This window comes from Lactuca saligna, chromosome 6 (genome assembly GCF_052625555.1).
Source record: "Lactuca saligna cultivar CGN05327 chromosome 6, ASM5262555v1, whole genome shotgun sequence".
Lineage (NCBI taxonomy): Eukaryota > Viridiplantae > Streptophyta > Magnoliopsida > Asterales > Asteraceae > Lactuca > Lactuca saligna.
Genome location: NC_136422.1, coordinates 3,571,771 through 3,590,100, shown reverse-complemented (window position 1 = coordinate 3,590,100; position 18,330 = coordinate 3,571,771). Strand labels below are relative to the sequence as shown.

Below are 18,330 nucleotides of genomic sequence, written 5' to 3'. Positions count from 1 at the left end.
ATGTGGGCCACTACATCGTTCACAACCAACTCTAATTGCATGAATTGATTGGTCCATTTGAGTCAATCTCCGGTCCATAGTGTTTAGCATTGCCATCATAGCAACCATTTCGTCAGAATGTACACCCCCAACTCCTTTCACCCTTTCATTCCTTGGATTGTTGTATTCACGAGAATCCTTTGCAAATTCTTCAACCAATTCCTTGACCTCGCCCGGATTTTTCTTCGTAAGCGGTCCTTGAGAATCAAGGAGTTGTCGTGTCATTACATTAACCCCATCATAGAATATGGACACTTCTTGTTGAATGTTAAGGTCATGTTGAGGAAAATTCCTTAACAACCCTTTATAATGCTCCCATGCTTCATAAAGTGACTCCCCCAGGTTTTGCTCAAAATTAGCTATTTCCTTTTTGAGTTTAGATAACTTGGATGGTGGACAGAATTGGTCTAGAAACTACTCACACATTTGAGCCCAAGTAGTCATTGTACCAGGTGGAAGTGATTTTAACCAATCCTTTGCAGCTCCTTTAAAGGTAATGGGAAGCATCCTTAGCAAGACGATATCTATGTTAACATCCGGGACATTGAAGTAATCAACAATGTCGTTCACTTCATCTAAGTTCTTGAACGCATCCTCATGATCTTTTACATAGAATGGGATATCCTTTAGTGCAGAAAGGATATGTCCTTTTAGCTCGAATGTGGCAGTGGCAGGAATAGCAGGTTGTACTAAGCCTGGACCAATATCATCTCGAATTCTCTTTCTGTAAGCTACCATGGACATTTCTTCAATATCCCCCATCTCATTCTTTGGATTGTTTTCGGGTTCACTTGTATGTTCTTCAAATTCAGGCTCGGTATTGCATTCAGACTCGGTTTGGACAGGTATTTGATCTAAGTATTCAAGCTTGCTCTTGTTCTTTGAAAATGAACTTGACTCCCTCGTTTTCTTCCCCGAATTCTTTGAGAACACTGACTTGAATTATTGTAAGGGCATTTTCTTTGATCTTTTATCTACTTTCACGTTCTTATCCTTCTTTTTGTGAATTGCAAACTCGGGATTTCCAAGTGGTGGAACCAAAGGTTTGTCAGAACCTCTGGTCATGAACTCCTGAAATAAAACAAAAAGATAAAACGCAAACCTGAACTAAGAAAGACGAACTAAAATAAACAAAACTAGGAAATTCAGTTCTCACGTCGTGAATCTTAAGGTTCACATCGTGAATCCTGTAATGCAGAAAAAAAAATTAAAACAGAAAAATAACTTCTTGCAGGTTTTACCCTACAGAAAGGATCGATTAATTTAAAGCAAACAAACTAATAATTAACTACGTCATTCCCCGGCAACGGCGCCAAAAACTTGATGTGCACAGAAGTACCCGCTAATTTTAATATTTATAACCTAACTAAATCAACTAACTAAAATGCACATAGGTAGTGTACCTAATCAAATTATAGAATAGTTGGGTAAGTCAGGTGTCAATCTCAGAGAACGGTTTTAACTAATTAATTTATCTATTATTAAATTAACCTAATTTTAAAGCAAAAAGGGGTTTTATCTGATTTTTCAAGGCCAGGCGAACTTAAATTACACAATTCAATCAATTAATTAACAACACTCATGTCTAGTTTGAATCCACTTCTTTATTTATGTTTAGCTGATAATTATGAATTATCAAAGTTGGTTACCAATTATTATGTAATTAGCAATTCAAGTCCAAATTTACTAATCTCTCTACCAATTCATGAAATACCTTGTATGGTCACACATAAGTAAAACATAGAATTAGCTATTAATTATAGGTGAGCTATGTAAGATTTATCTAGCAAACACATTTATAGTCATAAATTATGTTCTCTATCACAGCTAAATTAGTTACTTTTATCACTTATCTAAGATTTTGGTTGATCCTAGCTCTAGCACTTCAATGTTCACTAAATCACTAGGTTTTAAGTTCATGTAATTTAATCGTTACTAAGCTACATAGAACATGAATTTATGCAACTAAGAAACTAAAATAAAATGATAGGTAATGATAATCAAACACAAGCAATTTACCAACTAATCAAATTCAATAATCATTAAGCTAAAACATATTTAGACGCTTCATCTAGCTAGACAAGAGCTGCTAGATCAGCTACTCATTGTAACAAGTAAGAAAAAACTATTCAAACTATCAAACATGTTCATAATTATCAAACTAATTAACTCATTATGATCCTCTACGCCTTTTGTTGTTGAAAGCCTTTTTTTAGAACTCTTTTTCTACTCAAAATCGTCTTCAAGTAACCTTCCAATTAGCCAAAAAGTTCTCAAGTCGTAATGGGCAAGGGAATTTATAGTTTTCTGATTTCCCGAGTTCACGTCGTGAACCATAAGGATTCATGTCGTGAATATGGGATAAACGTGTCCGGCAAGGACTCTTTCACCCGCATGCATATCTTCTAGAACTCTCCACTCACGTCGTGTATCATGAAAGATTCACGTCGTGAGTACATCTTTTGGTGATTTTTCCGTTCTTCTTTTCTTCAATCCTCCAAAGTTTCATATTCTGTCAATTTCAGTCCCTATCTTCGAAAATGCTTCTATTTGGCTGCAAAATAACAATTTAAACTTATAAGTACCCTTATTCTATGCAAATAACCAAAATATCAATAGAAATGTAAATAAATATTGCCTAAATTATGTATAAATATGACAATATCAAAATACCCCACACTTGTTCTTTTCTTGCCCTCAAGCAAATCTAATTATTAAATCAAATCTTCATTACCAATATCACATAGAACGATCAACTCAAGCTCAACCATTATGCTAAAACCTCAACGCATGCATTTGTGTCTAAAATGTTTCCTAAGTAACCCCCCTCAATTCTAAATACTCACAATCCTCATAAACACTCATCCACTTCTTTTGAACAATGCTCATTTTATGCAACCCTCCGAATCCATCCGCAGAAGACTACCTTATCCTCAAAGTATTTTTTGTAAAGCTACCCAAGCATACATAAACTAGAGAATTACAACTTTTAAGAAGATACCACAATGGAGCTCTTGAATTCTTCACTTCTTGATATTTTGATCTTTGATTTCTTTGAATTCACAAATTTTTATGTAATTTTGATATCTTCAACTTTTGAAACTTCAGAATTTTCAATCTTTGATCTTCATACTTTGATACTTTTATGCTCTAAAATTCTTCAATTTCTTTACTTTTGGTCATTTCTCTCTCTATCTCTCTCTCTCTTTCTCTTTCTCTCTCTCTCTCTCTACATGTATCTCACTTTTTTTTATATCACTCAAAGATCTACATGCTTAAGCAGGGGCGCTTAACTTCAACCTTTATTGGTTAAGACATAGACTTCCTGGATACATTTCAAGTTTAGGCTGCTAAACATATTGCATCCCTCAAACTAAGCGAGGTTGTGTTTTTGTCCCATGATTTCACTAGAATAAAGGAGGCCACAAATGCACTATAACGTATATTGGCTCAATTAAACATTTGAGTTCATGTCAAATCATCCTAATGGAGTACTAGGAACTTAAGTTTAAATTATTATAACTAGAAGCAATTAGATTATTATTGCAAACCTATGAAAAATTTAAATTATTATTATTGGACGTGTTCATAAGAGGGAGGCGGGATCGACGAGTTCAAAGTGAAATTGGCAAGTCAAATGAAGTTGGACCTGAGGGTAAGATCGATGGAGAACCTGTCGAGTTCTAGATAGACTCGACGAGTGGAGACGGGGATTTGCATCAGGTTGAAGGGTATGGACTCAACAAGTTGGTAGACCAACTCGACGAGTCAGGTCAACTGGAAGTTGATTTTGACCAATTTTGACTTTGACCAGATTGGTATGACCCCGGTTAGGGTTGCATACTCAAATGAATAACTTTGAAGTATTGTCGTGTAGGGATCGAGGGGTCATGGGTATTCGACTTGTATACCGAAGATAGTTTAGACACTGCACGACATCGTTGTGAGTTACCTTCCAATAGGGGTGGGTCTAAGGCCACAATACTGGCCCACCATCAGGGGTATTTGGTGGATAATTGTCTCTGTGATAATTATCTTTGTATGTTTATGTGATATGGTCATGAGATATGCCTATATGATATGAAATGTGTATGTTAGTGGCAATAGTAGGGAATAGTTTTTCCCCGACATATGTTGTTAAGATCGAAGGGTAGGTCAGTACCCCAGATATGCCTGACTGTATGATTATATCTTGATATTGTATGATAGCATTAGGGGGTGAAATAGTTCTTGGATACCGGTTGAAAGATACCGATAGCAGGTACCGGTTGAAAGATACCGATGGCAGTTACCGGTTGAAAGATATCGATGGCAGATACCGGTTGAAAGATACCGATGGCAGTAACCGGTTGAAAGATACCGATGATATGATATTGTATGTGGTATGATGGGGGAACTGACTAAGCTTTGTGCTTACAGTTTTGGTTTTGGTTTTCAGGTACCTCTTCGTTGAAGGGGAAGGAGCCGGCGGTGTAGCAGCGCATCACACAAACACATGGTTTCTGCATTGGGTTTCTGGGATTGTACTCTGATTTTCGTTACTTTTGATGTCATGGTTTGGGACACAACATTATGATTTTGTAATGTGTTGATTTATTGACAATGCTATGGTAAAATGTTTTATAAATTATTAATTCAACAATGAAATTTTTGGTCTCGAAATTTGGGATATTACAAGTTGGTATCAGAGCCCTGGTTTGAGGGATTCGGACACACCCTCGGGGGTGTCTGGACTCAAATTGAGGGACTAAAAGATTTTTTTATAACAAAGAAAACAACTTCTAAAAATTTAAGTTAAAGAATTTGAGAAAGGAAAAGGTGTGTGATGAGTGCGACCGACCGAGCTCAAGTAAGTTTTCCCCAAGATACCCATACTTGTTATGTACGTTATATGATATATGATTCTGCGAACTGCATGCTAGATTAGGGCTAAGGATCTAGGAGGATGCCTTTTATGTCTGATATATGATTCTGAGAACTGCATGCTAGATTAGGGCTAAGGATCTAGGAGGATGTCTTGAATGCCTGTTGTGTGAGCTGCATGTTAGGGATGTCTAATCAGCAGTAGGATAACCTGATTAGGATATGGTTGATGTGGTTACTCAATGCACGAATGTTGCTTGCTTTGTGCTATAGGGGTCCTGGCTAACTTTAACTAGCTAGTGAGCGGATATGTAACAGTATTCGCAAGTTAGTTATGGAAAGGAAGTAGGGACTCCTAGTGCAGCTGATGGCGGAGAGTAGGTCGAAAGGTGCCCTAGGAAAGCCTATAACGAGATTAGTTGAAAAGGGTATCAGAAAAGGGACTTGGTGAAGTCGAAGCAATCCTTGAGGAAAGTACGGATAAATTTGGAAGGTAGTATGGGCTCGTACTACTGGAAGCAGAGGATTCGTACTCGAGTCAAGGAGGGCCGAGATGGAACCAGGAAACTTTGATGATGTGTGAGAGCTCTCGGGAGTATGTATGATCATGATGTTTATGTGTTTATTTTCATTATGGTGACCACCCAACATGGAGCAGGAGGATCAGGATTAGGCTCGAGGGCAGGATCCGAGCAGGTTGATCACGAGCTACGCGAGTTCATCGCGTCTGAGATCACGAGATATATCCTTGAGTCGACCCCGGTCATTTTTGGGTCAATCAAGGAGGGGATTATCGAGCTGATGGAGGATCACCTCCGATCATTCAGGAGTAATTTGGTGTCTAGCCAGACGGGAACGCGCACACTGTCCTTCAAGGACTTTAGGGGGAGTGGTGCATCGGAATTCCATGGGGCGAAGGACCCCATTGCTGCTAGGAGATGGATAGCAGACATCGAGTCTACTCAGTTGATGAGCTTCTACATAGAAGGGTCAAAGGTCCGTTTTGCTGCAGGTTGTTTGAGGGATCGAGCCAGAGATTGGTGGGAGTTAGTTAATGATTCATTAGGAGCCTCAACCATCGAGGCTATGACTTAGTCAAATTTTGTGACCCGATTCAGGGCTGAGTTTGCACCAGCTGTGGAGCTTCAGCAACTAGCTAGAGAGTTTTTGGATATGAGACAGACTACAGAGACTGTGGCAGAGATCACCGCCAAGTTTCGGGATAGGGCTTTGTTGGTACCCCAATATGTGGGGGATGAGGAGATGCGGAAGACCCGCTATCATGAAATGTTGAAAGCTGACATTCGGGAGCATGTCAGCTATTCGGCCTACCCGACCCTGAAGTCCATGATTGCCAGGGCGCGGGAGAGGGAGATTGATTTGTAGCACCTCAGAAAGAGGAAGTTAGAGACTGCGCAGGTTACAGCGGTTTTGAGGAAGAAACCCAAGGGATTTGACGTGAGGTCGAAGGGCCAGCAGGGGCGGGACCGCTGTGGGAAGTGCGGTCAGACGCATGAGGGAGTTTGCTGCACTGGATCGGATTCCAGTTGCTATAAGTTTGGCAAGACTAGGCATTTTGGCAGGGATTGTACTGCCCCTGCTACCACGGTTCAGATATCAGACCTGATTTGCTTTCATTGCAATCAGAGGGGCCATAAAAAGGCCACCTACCCTAGATTGACAATAGCGCCAGTGGTGGCGCCGACTCCGGTGACAGCACGAGTTGCAGATGACCGAAAGGTCAAGGCAGAGGCTCCGGTGGTGAGGAGCCGAGCATTTCAGTTGACAGCCGAGGGGGCACGCACTGCACCCGATGTGGTGACGGATATGATTTCTTATCTTTACTCTTTATGTTTATGTCGCTGTGATTTTGATATATTTATGCTTGGTTTAGGGTCGTTCCATGTGAACGGTATCCCAGTTTAGATATTGTTTGACTCGGGTGCTACCCGATCGTTTGTCTCTCTTGCGCTTACCAAGAAGTTTCCTAAGTCTTCGGGCATGTTGGATTGCCCTCTAGAGGTCAAGATTGCGGACAGCCGGTAAGTGCGAACATCAAAGGTCTACCGAGATTGTGTTTTGAGGCTGTTCAATGAGCGCTTAACGAAATTGTAAATTCTATTACGATAAACTATATTACACTAGAATGAACATACCACTCACAAATGACCATAAAACTCACCAAGAACTTTGTACACTAAATTTGGGTATGAAGCTAGTTGATTGCAAAACCTTTGTTGTGAGTTAACATTATACTTAAGCAACATATTTTTTTTCGTCTTAATAACCTTATAATCTCATAAACGAATAGGCATATTTATAAGATTTTTTCTTTTCGTTTTGTAACCATGCAACCATTTCAGACATCAAAAATGGTAAAATAATAAAGGATTAAAAATAATCAAAACGGTAAAATAACAATCTTGATTTACTAAATACTAGTTAAAGCACTTTTTTGAAAATCAAACTTAAACATCAATAATATCCAATGTGAAAGGCCAACTTAAAAGTTTAATCACACAAAAATTACCAACCCAATATATATATATATATATATATATATATATATATATATATATATATATATATATATATATATATATATATATATATATATATCATGGTTGTCAAAATCGCGATCCTGATCGTAGGATCGTACGATCCTACGATCCTATGTATGAAAAATGATCCGGATCGTAAAAGGATCGTATTTTGGGTAGGATCGCAGGTAGGATCGTAAAATCGTAGGTAGGATCGTACGATCGAGATCCGATCCGATCCTACCTTCCTTCAAAAAAAAAATTCAAATGAAATTTTTTTACCATTTTATGTCTTTTACCCTTTACCAATCTACCATTTATCATTTTTATTGTGACTTATGACTAATATTTTAATGTTTTTATAACTTTTGAACGAAAAATTAAATGTTTGAAATATTTTTTATGATTAATATTATAAATTAGAATTATATTCTATTTTGTGGGATCTTAGGATCTCGATCCCGATCTTACGATTCTGATTTTGCAAACCCAAAAACGATCATAGGTAGGATCCCGATCTTGACAACCTTGATATATATATATATATATATATATATATATATATATATATATATATATATATATATATATATATATATATATATATATATATATATATAGGATTAGGTTCATATGAGACGGCCTAATTCTGTGAGACCGTGAGACACATTTTTTTTATTTTTTTATTTTTTTTAATTTTTTTAAAATTTTTTTAGTTAATTCAAGTTCCGAAAATAATATTTAAAAAAAGAATTTTTAAATTTTTTCATTTATTTTGCATTTTAAAATTATTTTTAGAATATGTACAGTGTAATATTCTAGTTTGAATATTTCATCGTATTTTTCAAAAAAAATAGAATTGTTTTTTTAGTTAATTCAAGTTCCGAAAATAATATTTAAAAAAAGAATTTTTGGATTTTTCCATTTATTTTGCATTTTAAAATTATTTTTAGATTTGATTTCACGGTCTCACAAAATTAGAATAGTCTCAAATGAACCTAAACTAATTCCTATATAGGGAAGAATTATATGGAAAATGAATGATTAGGGCAACACATACTTGAACCAATGAAAACATGACAACACATCACTTCCACAATACATTACTTGTGAAGAAAAAAATGGACACGTGTCATTTGATTATTGGTTCCAGTAGATGTTGCCCTAGTTATTTGTTTTCCATAGAACTCATTCCTATATATATATATATATATATATATATATATATATATATATATATATATATATATATATATATATATATATATATATATATATCAAACATAAAACATATGTATTTTCAATTTATATTTTAATAAAAATCCATACACTTACAAAAATCATTATTGTGCATGTTGTATTATTATTATTATATAGAAAGAAGAGTGGTGACAAAATGTGGATGTGGACTAACGGGTGTGTTTGGGTTGTTTACGGTTAATCAAAGCACGAGATACGAGGAAAACTCTTCGATGATGACTGGGCATCGACATGACCAACAATGACCTGACAAATAGCTGACTTGGATAATACGTGTAGACCAATAAAGGAAAGCCACCAACTATCAAGTACCAACCCTTTGTTACACCCCCTTTAACCGTTTTAAACTATCTAAAGGTTATATATATATATATATATATATATATATATATATATATATATATATATATATATATATATATATATATATATATATATATATATATATATATATATATATATAACCTTTAGATGCTTAAAAAATAGTTTAAAATGGTTAAAGGGGGTGTAATATATTCATTATAATATATGGAAAAATGAATATATAAGCTTAGGTACCCTAACCCACCTTAATACGTCGTTTTGTTTAATATATTCATTATAATTTCTTAAACTTCAATCCCCAACTTGATTTACTTTCAATATTTTCAGATTTTCACTATTATCTTCCTCTTACGTAACATTTTTTCGCCGAACAGTTATTAAGTTATATATATATTATAGTTGAAAGTTAAAATTATGTAAAAGAAAGATAAATATGAATTTTATAAAAATCTTAGAGTTAACTCAAGTTAAAATTTGATTTATAAGAATATTAGACAATTATAATGTATAAATATGATACAAAACGATGTAGTATGGTGAGTTTGGGTACCTATACTTATATACCCTTAAAGGTATATTCACTTTTCCTATATATATATATATATATATATATATATATATATATATATTTATTTATTCAAAATAATTATTATATGATTGTAAAATTTAATATCAACCAATCATTCTTAAAGGATATTACTAAATATCAACCTAGTAATTATGAATCTTATCAACCATATATATATATATATATATATATATATATATATATATATATATATATATATATATATATATATATTCGTTTTAGTATATTGCAGAGTATTCACTCATCATCTTCATATCATATTTCTTCTTTTTCTGATATTTTTTTAATGGAGGTATTTTTTTTCTTCATCTTTATCTTTTTCATATACTATATCTTTATTTATTGTTTGTTTCATAGATCTTGTTGATGAATTTCACTGTTGTAATTATGCTTGTTTTGATTTTCAAAACAAAGATAATGCTGATAACAATACAAAAGACTTTTCTGATAACAATGTTTGGAATGTCAATGAATCCAAAGTGAATCAAGATTTGAAGAAAAAAAAAAGAAGATATAGGATTTGTTTTGATGTTGGTCATGATAGGAGGAACTGTCCTCATGCATTGGTCAAGAGAGAGTATAAGTTCAATTCGTCAAGAGAGATTAGAAGTTCAATAATGTTTTCAATTTAGGCATATCAGCATTTGTGGAGTTTTATTTTAGTATAATAATGATATAGATTCATGAATTTTAGGGGTTTTTCCTTGAAAGTTTATGTTTTCATTCAATAAATATTAATAATATATAATGTTTTGATATATGTTATTGTTTGTTCATTAGCATATTCAATATTTATTTATATAATCAATTGAGTAACAGTCATGTAGTTTCCATACGAGTTTATCATTTATAATTGTCTTACTAGATGATCATATGCAAGTGAAACAATTTTGATGTTGATTTATTTTGATACAAATATGTTATTTATCATCGACTGACATATTTTTGTTTTAAATGTATTTTGTTTTTATATTCGTATAACATAATTGTGCCTAATTGTGTTATATGTATTTGTTATGCAAAGATTCGTTTAGAATTATTCTTATTATAATTTGCAGAATTCTTGTGTACATTACAATATCCACAAATACAAAATTTAATAAACCATTAAACTAAACAAACTTTTATGTTTCTATGTAACCCCGTCCTTGAAAGATATCATTTAATGATATTCGTGTTTCACCTATTCTGATAGAATAAGAGAGTTGTATTTTCATTGCCTTCTTAATATCTGCGTTTATGCCATAATTAATCAATAATCATATGTAAATTCATACGACATAATTTTGTTTATTAAAAACTGCTGAATAAATCATTGAAAATTCTTATCTACGGAAGATGATCTTTTGTAAAGCCTTATCTTTGGAACGTATTATCTTTGGAATATGAATTTATCAAATAATAACAATGTCATCATCAATAATAGGATTTGGTGTTGATTCTTATCTTTACAATGTTTCTAAAAATTAAAAAAAATTAAATCATTAATAACAATGACTGCATATATCACGCCTTTTTAGTTACATATCAATCATACGGTTTCCCCTTTTTTAATATATACTTAATTGGCTCAAAGTTTAGAAGATTAAATTTACACTGCTTTCTCCAATCCTCTGGTGTTCAATCATGTTGTAAATTATCTTATGGATGATACAATATCAACTGGTAATGATCATATTCATGATCAACATGAATATCCTACTGATTATGCAAACGATGATGAAGATTTCGGCTTAGTTGATCATGATTCTCTACATAATATTAATTTTCAAATATGCGAGAATAGCAAGCTAAATCTAGGTGATTTATCTTTATATGTTTATTTACTTGTTAATTTTTATAACAATAATGTTGAACTTGTATATTGTTATTTGCATATGGCAAAACTTTAACTTACAAAATTGAGGATCCATTAGAACACATTCAAAATCATATTGATGTCAATTCCGACTATCATTTCGGTTAAAGTAGTAATCAAAACCAAGGTGATGTATTCTAATTATTTATTTGTTTTTTTGTATATCTAATTATCCATTACACTAATTCTATTTAAAAGATGCAGAAAACGAAAACGAGTTCATTGATGATGTGACAGATGATACTATAACTAATGATAATATTGATTTACAGAAATGTTAGTACACCAACAACAAAATATTTTAGAAAACTAGATTAATTTGTTGCGATTTTTGCAATTTTTACATCGACGACATTCATTTGTTTCAGTCTGTATTTATTATGTGGTATATAATTTAATATTTTTTTGATGCAGAACAATCATATGTTACACATGATTATGTTTCTCCTGGTGGCTCATCTTATTGGATTCCTGTTGTTTCAGACCACATAAAACCTAAAATCAACTCAACAGTTGACTCATATGGTGTTGCATTGTCAAATTATAAAAATTATGCATCAGAAGCAGGTTTTGATGTCAGGTTTGGAACAATTAGAACAACCAAATCCAAGATTATTACACAACGACATTTTCTATGCAATCGGGAAGGTAAACCAAGAACCGCTAAAATGGATACTCTAGACCCTCAACATAATAAGATTCAAAGAAGGAAAGACTCATTTAGGTGCGAATGCAAAGCAAAAAAAAAAATTTATTCTATTACATGGTACTAATAAATATATTTTTGATGATTTTGTCAAACAACATACACATGACTTGTTTGGTAAGGACAACAAGTTTTTGTCTCGTACAAAGAGGAAACTTGATTATTCTCATGAGATGTTTATTCACAACTTGTCAAAGCAAAATATTGGTGCCTCAAGAGCACATAGAATGTATACCGGACTTCGGGGTGGGTCTGACGTTCGAGGTGGTTTGGTTTCCGATTTCAAGAACAGTCCTAGAAATCTCAATTCTTGCATAGGTTCCAGGGATGCAAAATTCATTTTAGATAAGATGCTGGAAAGGAAAAAAATATCCCAACTTTTCTTGCGAGTTTAAAGTTATGCAGAAAAAATTGAATGTGTTTTTTTGTGCTGACGAAACCGCAAAGTATAACTACAATGCTTTTTGAGACGTTGTATCCCGTGATACCACATTCAGCATAAATAAGCATATTTTAAATTTGTAATGTTATCATAATTTTTTTATTACTTCCAATAATGTTAACTAATTTTAATTTTTTAAAACATATATGATATGTGTTTCGTACAGTTCACTGGGATAGATAACCATAAGAAATGTGTAACATTTGGTGTTGGACTTTTGAGTAAAGAAGATGATAGTTTTTATTCTTGGCTGCTTAGAGCATTCTTGAAAGCATTCAAAAAACAACCTACATTTGTTCTCATAGATCAAGATCTAGCTTTAAACAAAGCTATAAATGAAGTTTTTCCAATGTCATCACACAGGTTTTGTATGTGACATATTACAAAGAAATTGTTTAAACAAGGTGAATTTTGTTTTACCACAATACTATTATTAGGTTTATTTTTTTAATACATATTTTTCTTTGAGAATATAATTCTGCTAGAATAAGAACTACCAGTATTATGACAATTTTTTTTATTATAGTATTCTTATAGAATCAGTAAACCATAATTCTAACAGAATACATGTCATCTCATTTTCGTCTCCCTTATACGACTTACACCACCATTTTATTTTTTACTATAATGGTTTACATGTATTTTTATTCAGATAACATCACAACTAGCCACAAACTTAGATTTTCGAAAGCGTTTTCACTCTATAATTTGGAATTCTAAGTTTGAACCACATGATTTTGATAAAGCATAGCAATTTTGTTCGGATGAGTTTAACATTTCAAATAACAAGTGGATGAAAGAGATGTATGAGTTGTAGAGACGTTGGGTACCTGTATTTTTCTAGGACATACCAATGTTTGGTTTTATGAGAACTACATCATTGTCTGAAGGCCAAAATTGGTCATTTCAGAAGAACACCATTACCGATTCTTATATTTTAATGTTTATGATGACATTTGAGGGTGTAATGGAACGTCAAAGACGTAATCAATTTGTCAATGACTTTAACATTGCTACAACAGTTCCTAGATTCATCACATCTAGTCTAAAGGAACCACATGGTTCAAACGTCTACACTCGTAAAATATTTTATCAAGTTTAGAAAGAGATTTCAGATTTTGAAAATACTTATTTCCAAATGAGTGTTACTTCTTGCAATGATGTTGACACTATCATTGTTCTGTAGAAGCAAAAGAACATAAGCACAATGCAACCAACAAGTCTAGCTGTTGATGACAAACTTGAGGAAAACCATTACGATTGTCTTACAAAGGATACCTAATACACGGTATGTTATTACTTCCTTATATAATCATTTCTTTTTAATCACACAATAAGACCTTCTAATGTATACTCATATACTATCATACATATTCCAGGTTACCCATTCAACAATAGAGGGTTCATTCAAGTGTACCTACATGCATTTTGAACATGTCGGCCTTTTGTGTAGGCACATATTCTGTGTGTTTAAGTTTTACAGTGTTGAATAGATTCCTGAAGAATACATTATGAGACATTGTCGTCGGGATGTTATTCCAATAGAATTACTTAATAGACATTTCTCTAATTCTTTTGATTCAAGTTCTGACATGACAACTATTGAAATTTTTTCAAATGTAGACCGTTGCGTTTCATTTTTGAGCCATGATGCTGCTAAGTTAAAGTCATACCTTGAAGAGCTAAATAATTGACAAGAAATTTGTAGATGATTGTCCATCCGCCGAGATATCATCAGTAGAATCATTCTACAACTATAATATAGGTGTGGACTTAACTAATGATGTGTCTGACATTGAGAATCCATTGGATATTTGTAATAAAGGAGCTGGCAGTCGTGGTAAGAGATTAAAATCAAAAAAGGAAATGTTGGAAAAAGTAAGTTTGAAGTCTAAGCGAAAGTGTGCTTCATGTAAACAGATGGCTAACCATGATAAACAAAATTCTCCTCTAAAAACATGCCTAAGTAGTTTAATTTTTATATAGGTTTTTAAAATTATTATATTACAGTAACATTTTTGTTTCACGCTTATTAGTAACATTGATTTAAATTTTGCGAGTGTTTTATAAAAGTATTAAATATGGTTATGCACTATTGCAAACTTTGTTATCATTCAGTATCTAAGTGTGTTACACCAACATTACAATCATTTATAATCATTAACTCCCATAATTATTTTGTAACACCAACACCATATTATTTCCCAAACATTGATTCAACAACACAATAATATATTCCAACAGAATTTAACTTTATTCCAACTATTTCCATTCTTTCAGAACAATGGCATATTAGAATTTAACATTTCATAACAAGAATTTAACTGTATTCTGATTATTTTCATTTTTCCAAAATAATGGCATATCAGAATTTAACAATTCATAACCATAATTTAATTGCATACTAATAATTTTTATAAATAACAACATAAACAATTCATGAGAATAACCATAATTTAACTCAATTCTAATTATTTTCATTCTTTCAGAATAATGACAAATTATTTTGTTTTTTTTAATACTTTTAAAACGCTATAAAAACAATCTAACAGAACAGACAAACATAATCTTAATATATTTTCGTTATAATAATTTCAAATTATAAACTTTGCTTAAACATTTAAAGAACATTACCTTTGAACATTTCAACAGAATTTAACTTTAGTCCAATTATTCTCATTCCTTCAGAATAATGGCATATAAGAATTTAACAATTCATAACCAAAATTTAACTATATTATAATTATTATCATTCTTACAGAACAATGCCATATCAGAATTTAATAATTCATATTCAAAATTGAACTGTATAATAATAAATTTTATAAATAACAACATAAACAACTAATTATAATAAGTTGAAAGTATAAACTTTGGTCAAACATTAAAGAACATTAATTACTTTCATAATATTCATATTCATTAAAACATTCCAACAGTTCCCAAACAAAGACATCTAGACAAAAAAAATATGCTACCGTAAGTCTACCAATAGTTTCCCAAACAAAGAAATCTAGACAAAAAAAAACATGCTACCATAAGTCTACTAACAGTTTCCCAAATAAAGACAACTAGACCAAAAAAAAACATGCTACCATAAGTCTTCCAACATAAAACATTCCACCATAATTAATAAATCAAAACAAAATGCCCACCCTAAAAACGACACTTTCCACGTCTTTGCTTATCCCTAGTTTCCTTCACTTCATTCATGAGAACCATTTTCTCCTCAATAGTATATGTTCGGTCGATATGGTCTATAATGTAGTAATAAGGTACCCTTAGATAAAAGAATATTAAATAATACTTACTCCCCTCAACTACTGGAAAGAAAACTTGGTATACAACAGAATTTATATCAATAAGCTATATCTGTATAATAAATATTATAACATATAACACAATTATTAATCAAATTACCAGTCTAACATCTTTGAGACTTTGTTTAATTGGTAGACTTCTAATGTGGAGTTACATCGAATGAAATAATGATTGGGTTCTATCACATGCAACTGATGCATCCAGTATCTCATCTGCTTGTATACATAAATGAAACAATCAATTATTCACCATAAAACACAAACTATTATATAATAATAAACTTAAATTTAATACGTACCAAAAAGTTTGTATCAAAGAAAACTCTAGCAACCGATCCTACAACCCTTAGTTCCTCCATTTTGTTGAGTAATGTTGTCCAACAATTAATGATTATAGCATGTATAAATGTGTTGGTTTTAATATGATATGCAAATCCTTGTTGCAATGCGTAACCGCTCCCAATGTTCAATATCTCGTCCTTGCTCAACAATTTTAATTAAATCCATTATACAACTATGTTTTATAAGAAAATCACTAAAATGTATTTTTTTTCAATTACCTATAACCTCTTTTTGATGCAAAAACTGAATAGTATAATGCATCTCATCCTTCTTCACCTTGTCACCCATTCTAACAATCCTTTCAACAAACGGTGATTTTCTATATACAGGTAAATTTTGTTCTCTTTTCCCCCCTTTCCCATTGTCATCATCTTCCACACATACTGCCACTGTTTCTAAGATTTCTTTTTCTTTTTTCTTTTCTTTTCTATAATCGTTCAACATAACTTCATCTATCATTTCTATGGCTTTTGCCAACACTTCAGGATGCTCCAAGAATTTTGAACAAGTTAAATGGTCTGTACGATCGACCTTCTCCACATTAGGCGTATTAAAACTTCCACCATTATCCTTTTTATCCCCATAAACTACCAATCCTCTAACCGGAGAGATTCCATCTTCATTACCAACATCGTTTGCTCCTTTGTTACTATCAACATCAAAACCATGTTCTGTATCTTTCATTCCTCCAGTGCCTTCATTCTTGATTTCATTGAACAATTCATTGTTTTTTTCATAGTACTCCTTCAACAGAATGCTATCTGGGAAATTTTTCATTCTAGCTTTCAAAGCCATTTCCATAGTCTTCTTTTCGAACATAATTATTCCATAGCTATGCTCGATAACAGCCACGCAAGCCTAAAAATTTAATACCAAATTATGATTACCAAAATTCTAATAGAAGTACTTGTCAACATACTAATTGTTCCCATTATTTTAAACTTTTACCTTAAAAGTACATATCTATTTTATAGGACTTTATGAATGTATCATATTTTTTTTATTATAACTTTATGTCTTACCTCCTCATCCCCATAATCTCGCTTAATACCATCAAACATTTCATCTTCATCCATCATTTCATCGTCAACATAAACATCGTCTAGTTCTCCTATAGTTACCTTCCAAACACTCCTATAATAATCTCCAACTTCTCTATTTTTTCAAGAACATCACCCATAACATGTTGGACAAACAGTATCCTTTTCATTATCTTCACCCCTGCAAACTTCATGTTATACACATATAACAGCTACATCACAAAAAAAAATGTATAATTAACAGTTCAATATACATTAAAGTATAAATCTACTCAAGACAACAACATTACCGTCAATATGAGTATAGGTCCGCTGTAATAGCATGTCTTATCATCCATTCTCCATAGTTGTTTTCTGCTAACCAAACAATCTAGAATATACTTACACCAATCAATCTTTGAGAAGTCTTTTACCAACACCAACTTATTAACAACATTTATTTGATTTTTACCACTCGAAGTTGATTCCACAAATGTGTTAATGAAAAAGGTAAGGAAATTCAGCCTAAACATAAGATTGTCTTGCTTTGTGTTTTTTTTTTTTTTATCATTTTCAGGTATTCTTCACCATTAAACCCCTTTTTTCATATTGACTTTTCCATTCTTGCAGAATTTCATTATCTTTTTTCACAACTAGTCATGTTCATGAAGTCTTCCCCATCATTTGGTAACCCCAACATATCATGCATCGTCTCTTTGGTAATTTTAATCACAATTTTTCTAGAACTAGACGGCTACTTTGTGGATCATAGTGATTTGAGAAATAGTAGTTAAGTAACCCTGAAGCAGTGTCCATGTTAATATTCATAAGTGAACCAAAACTCATAGACACAATCCTATTTTTCCGTGCAGGGGACATCACTTTCATAGCTGCAGTAACTCTTCCAGGAGTCATTCTAGTTGCAAGTCTTCTTAAACCTTATGGATGCTCCACACTCAATTTTTCTAACCTTGCCCTCCATCTTTTTGACATTCACATTCTCATGTTCTATTTTCCTATTTTTTCTC

The 18,330-nt window shown here is 32.4% G+C and overlaps 1 non-coding gene across 1 annotated transcript; it reads left to right on the top strand.

Moving 5' to 3' along the window:
• Positions 1-310: 310 nt before the first annotated feature.
• Positions 311-417, top strand: LOC145003560 (small nucleolar RNA R71). Its single transcript, XR_013662016.1, has one exon. It is a non-coding gene; the product is annotated as a small nucleolar RNA R71 (small nucleolar RNA).
• The last annotated feature ends 17,913 nt before the right edge of the window (positions 418-18,330 follow it).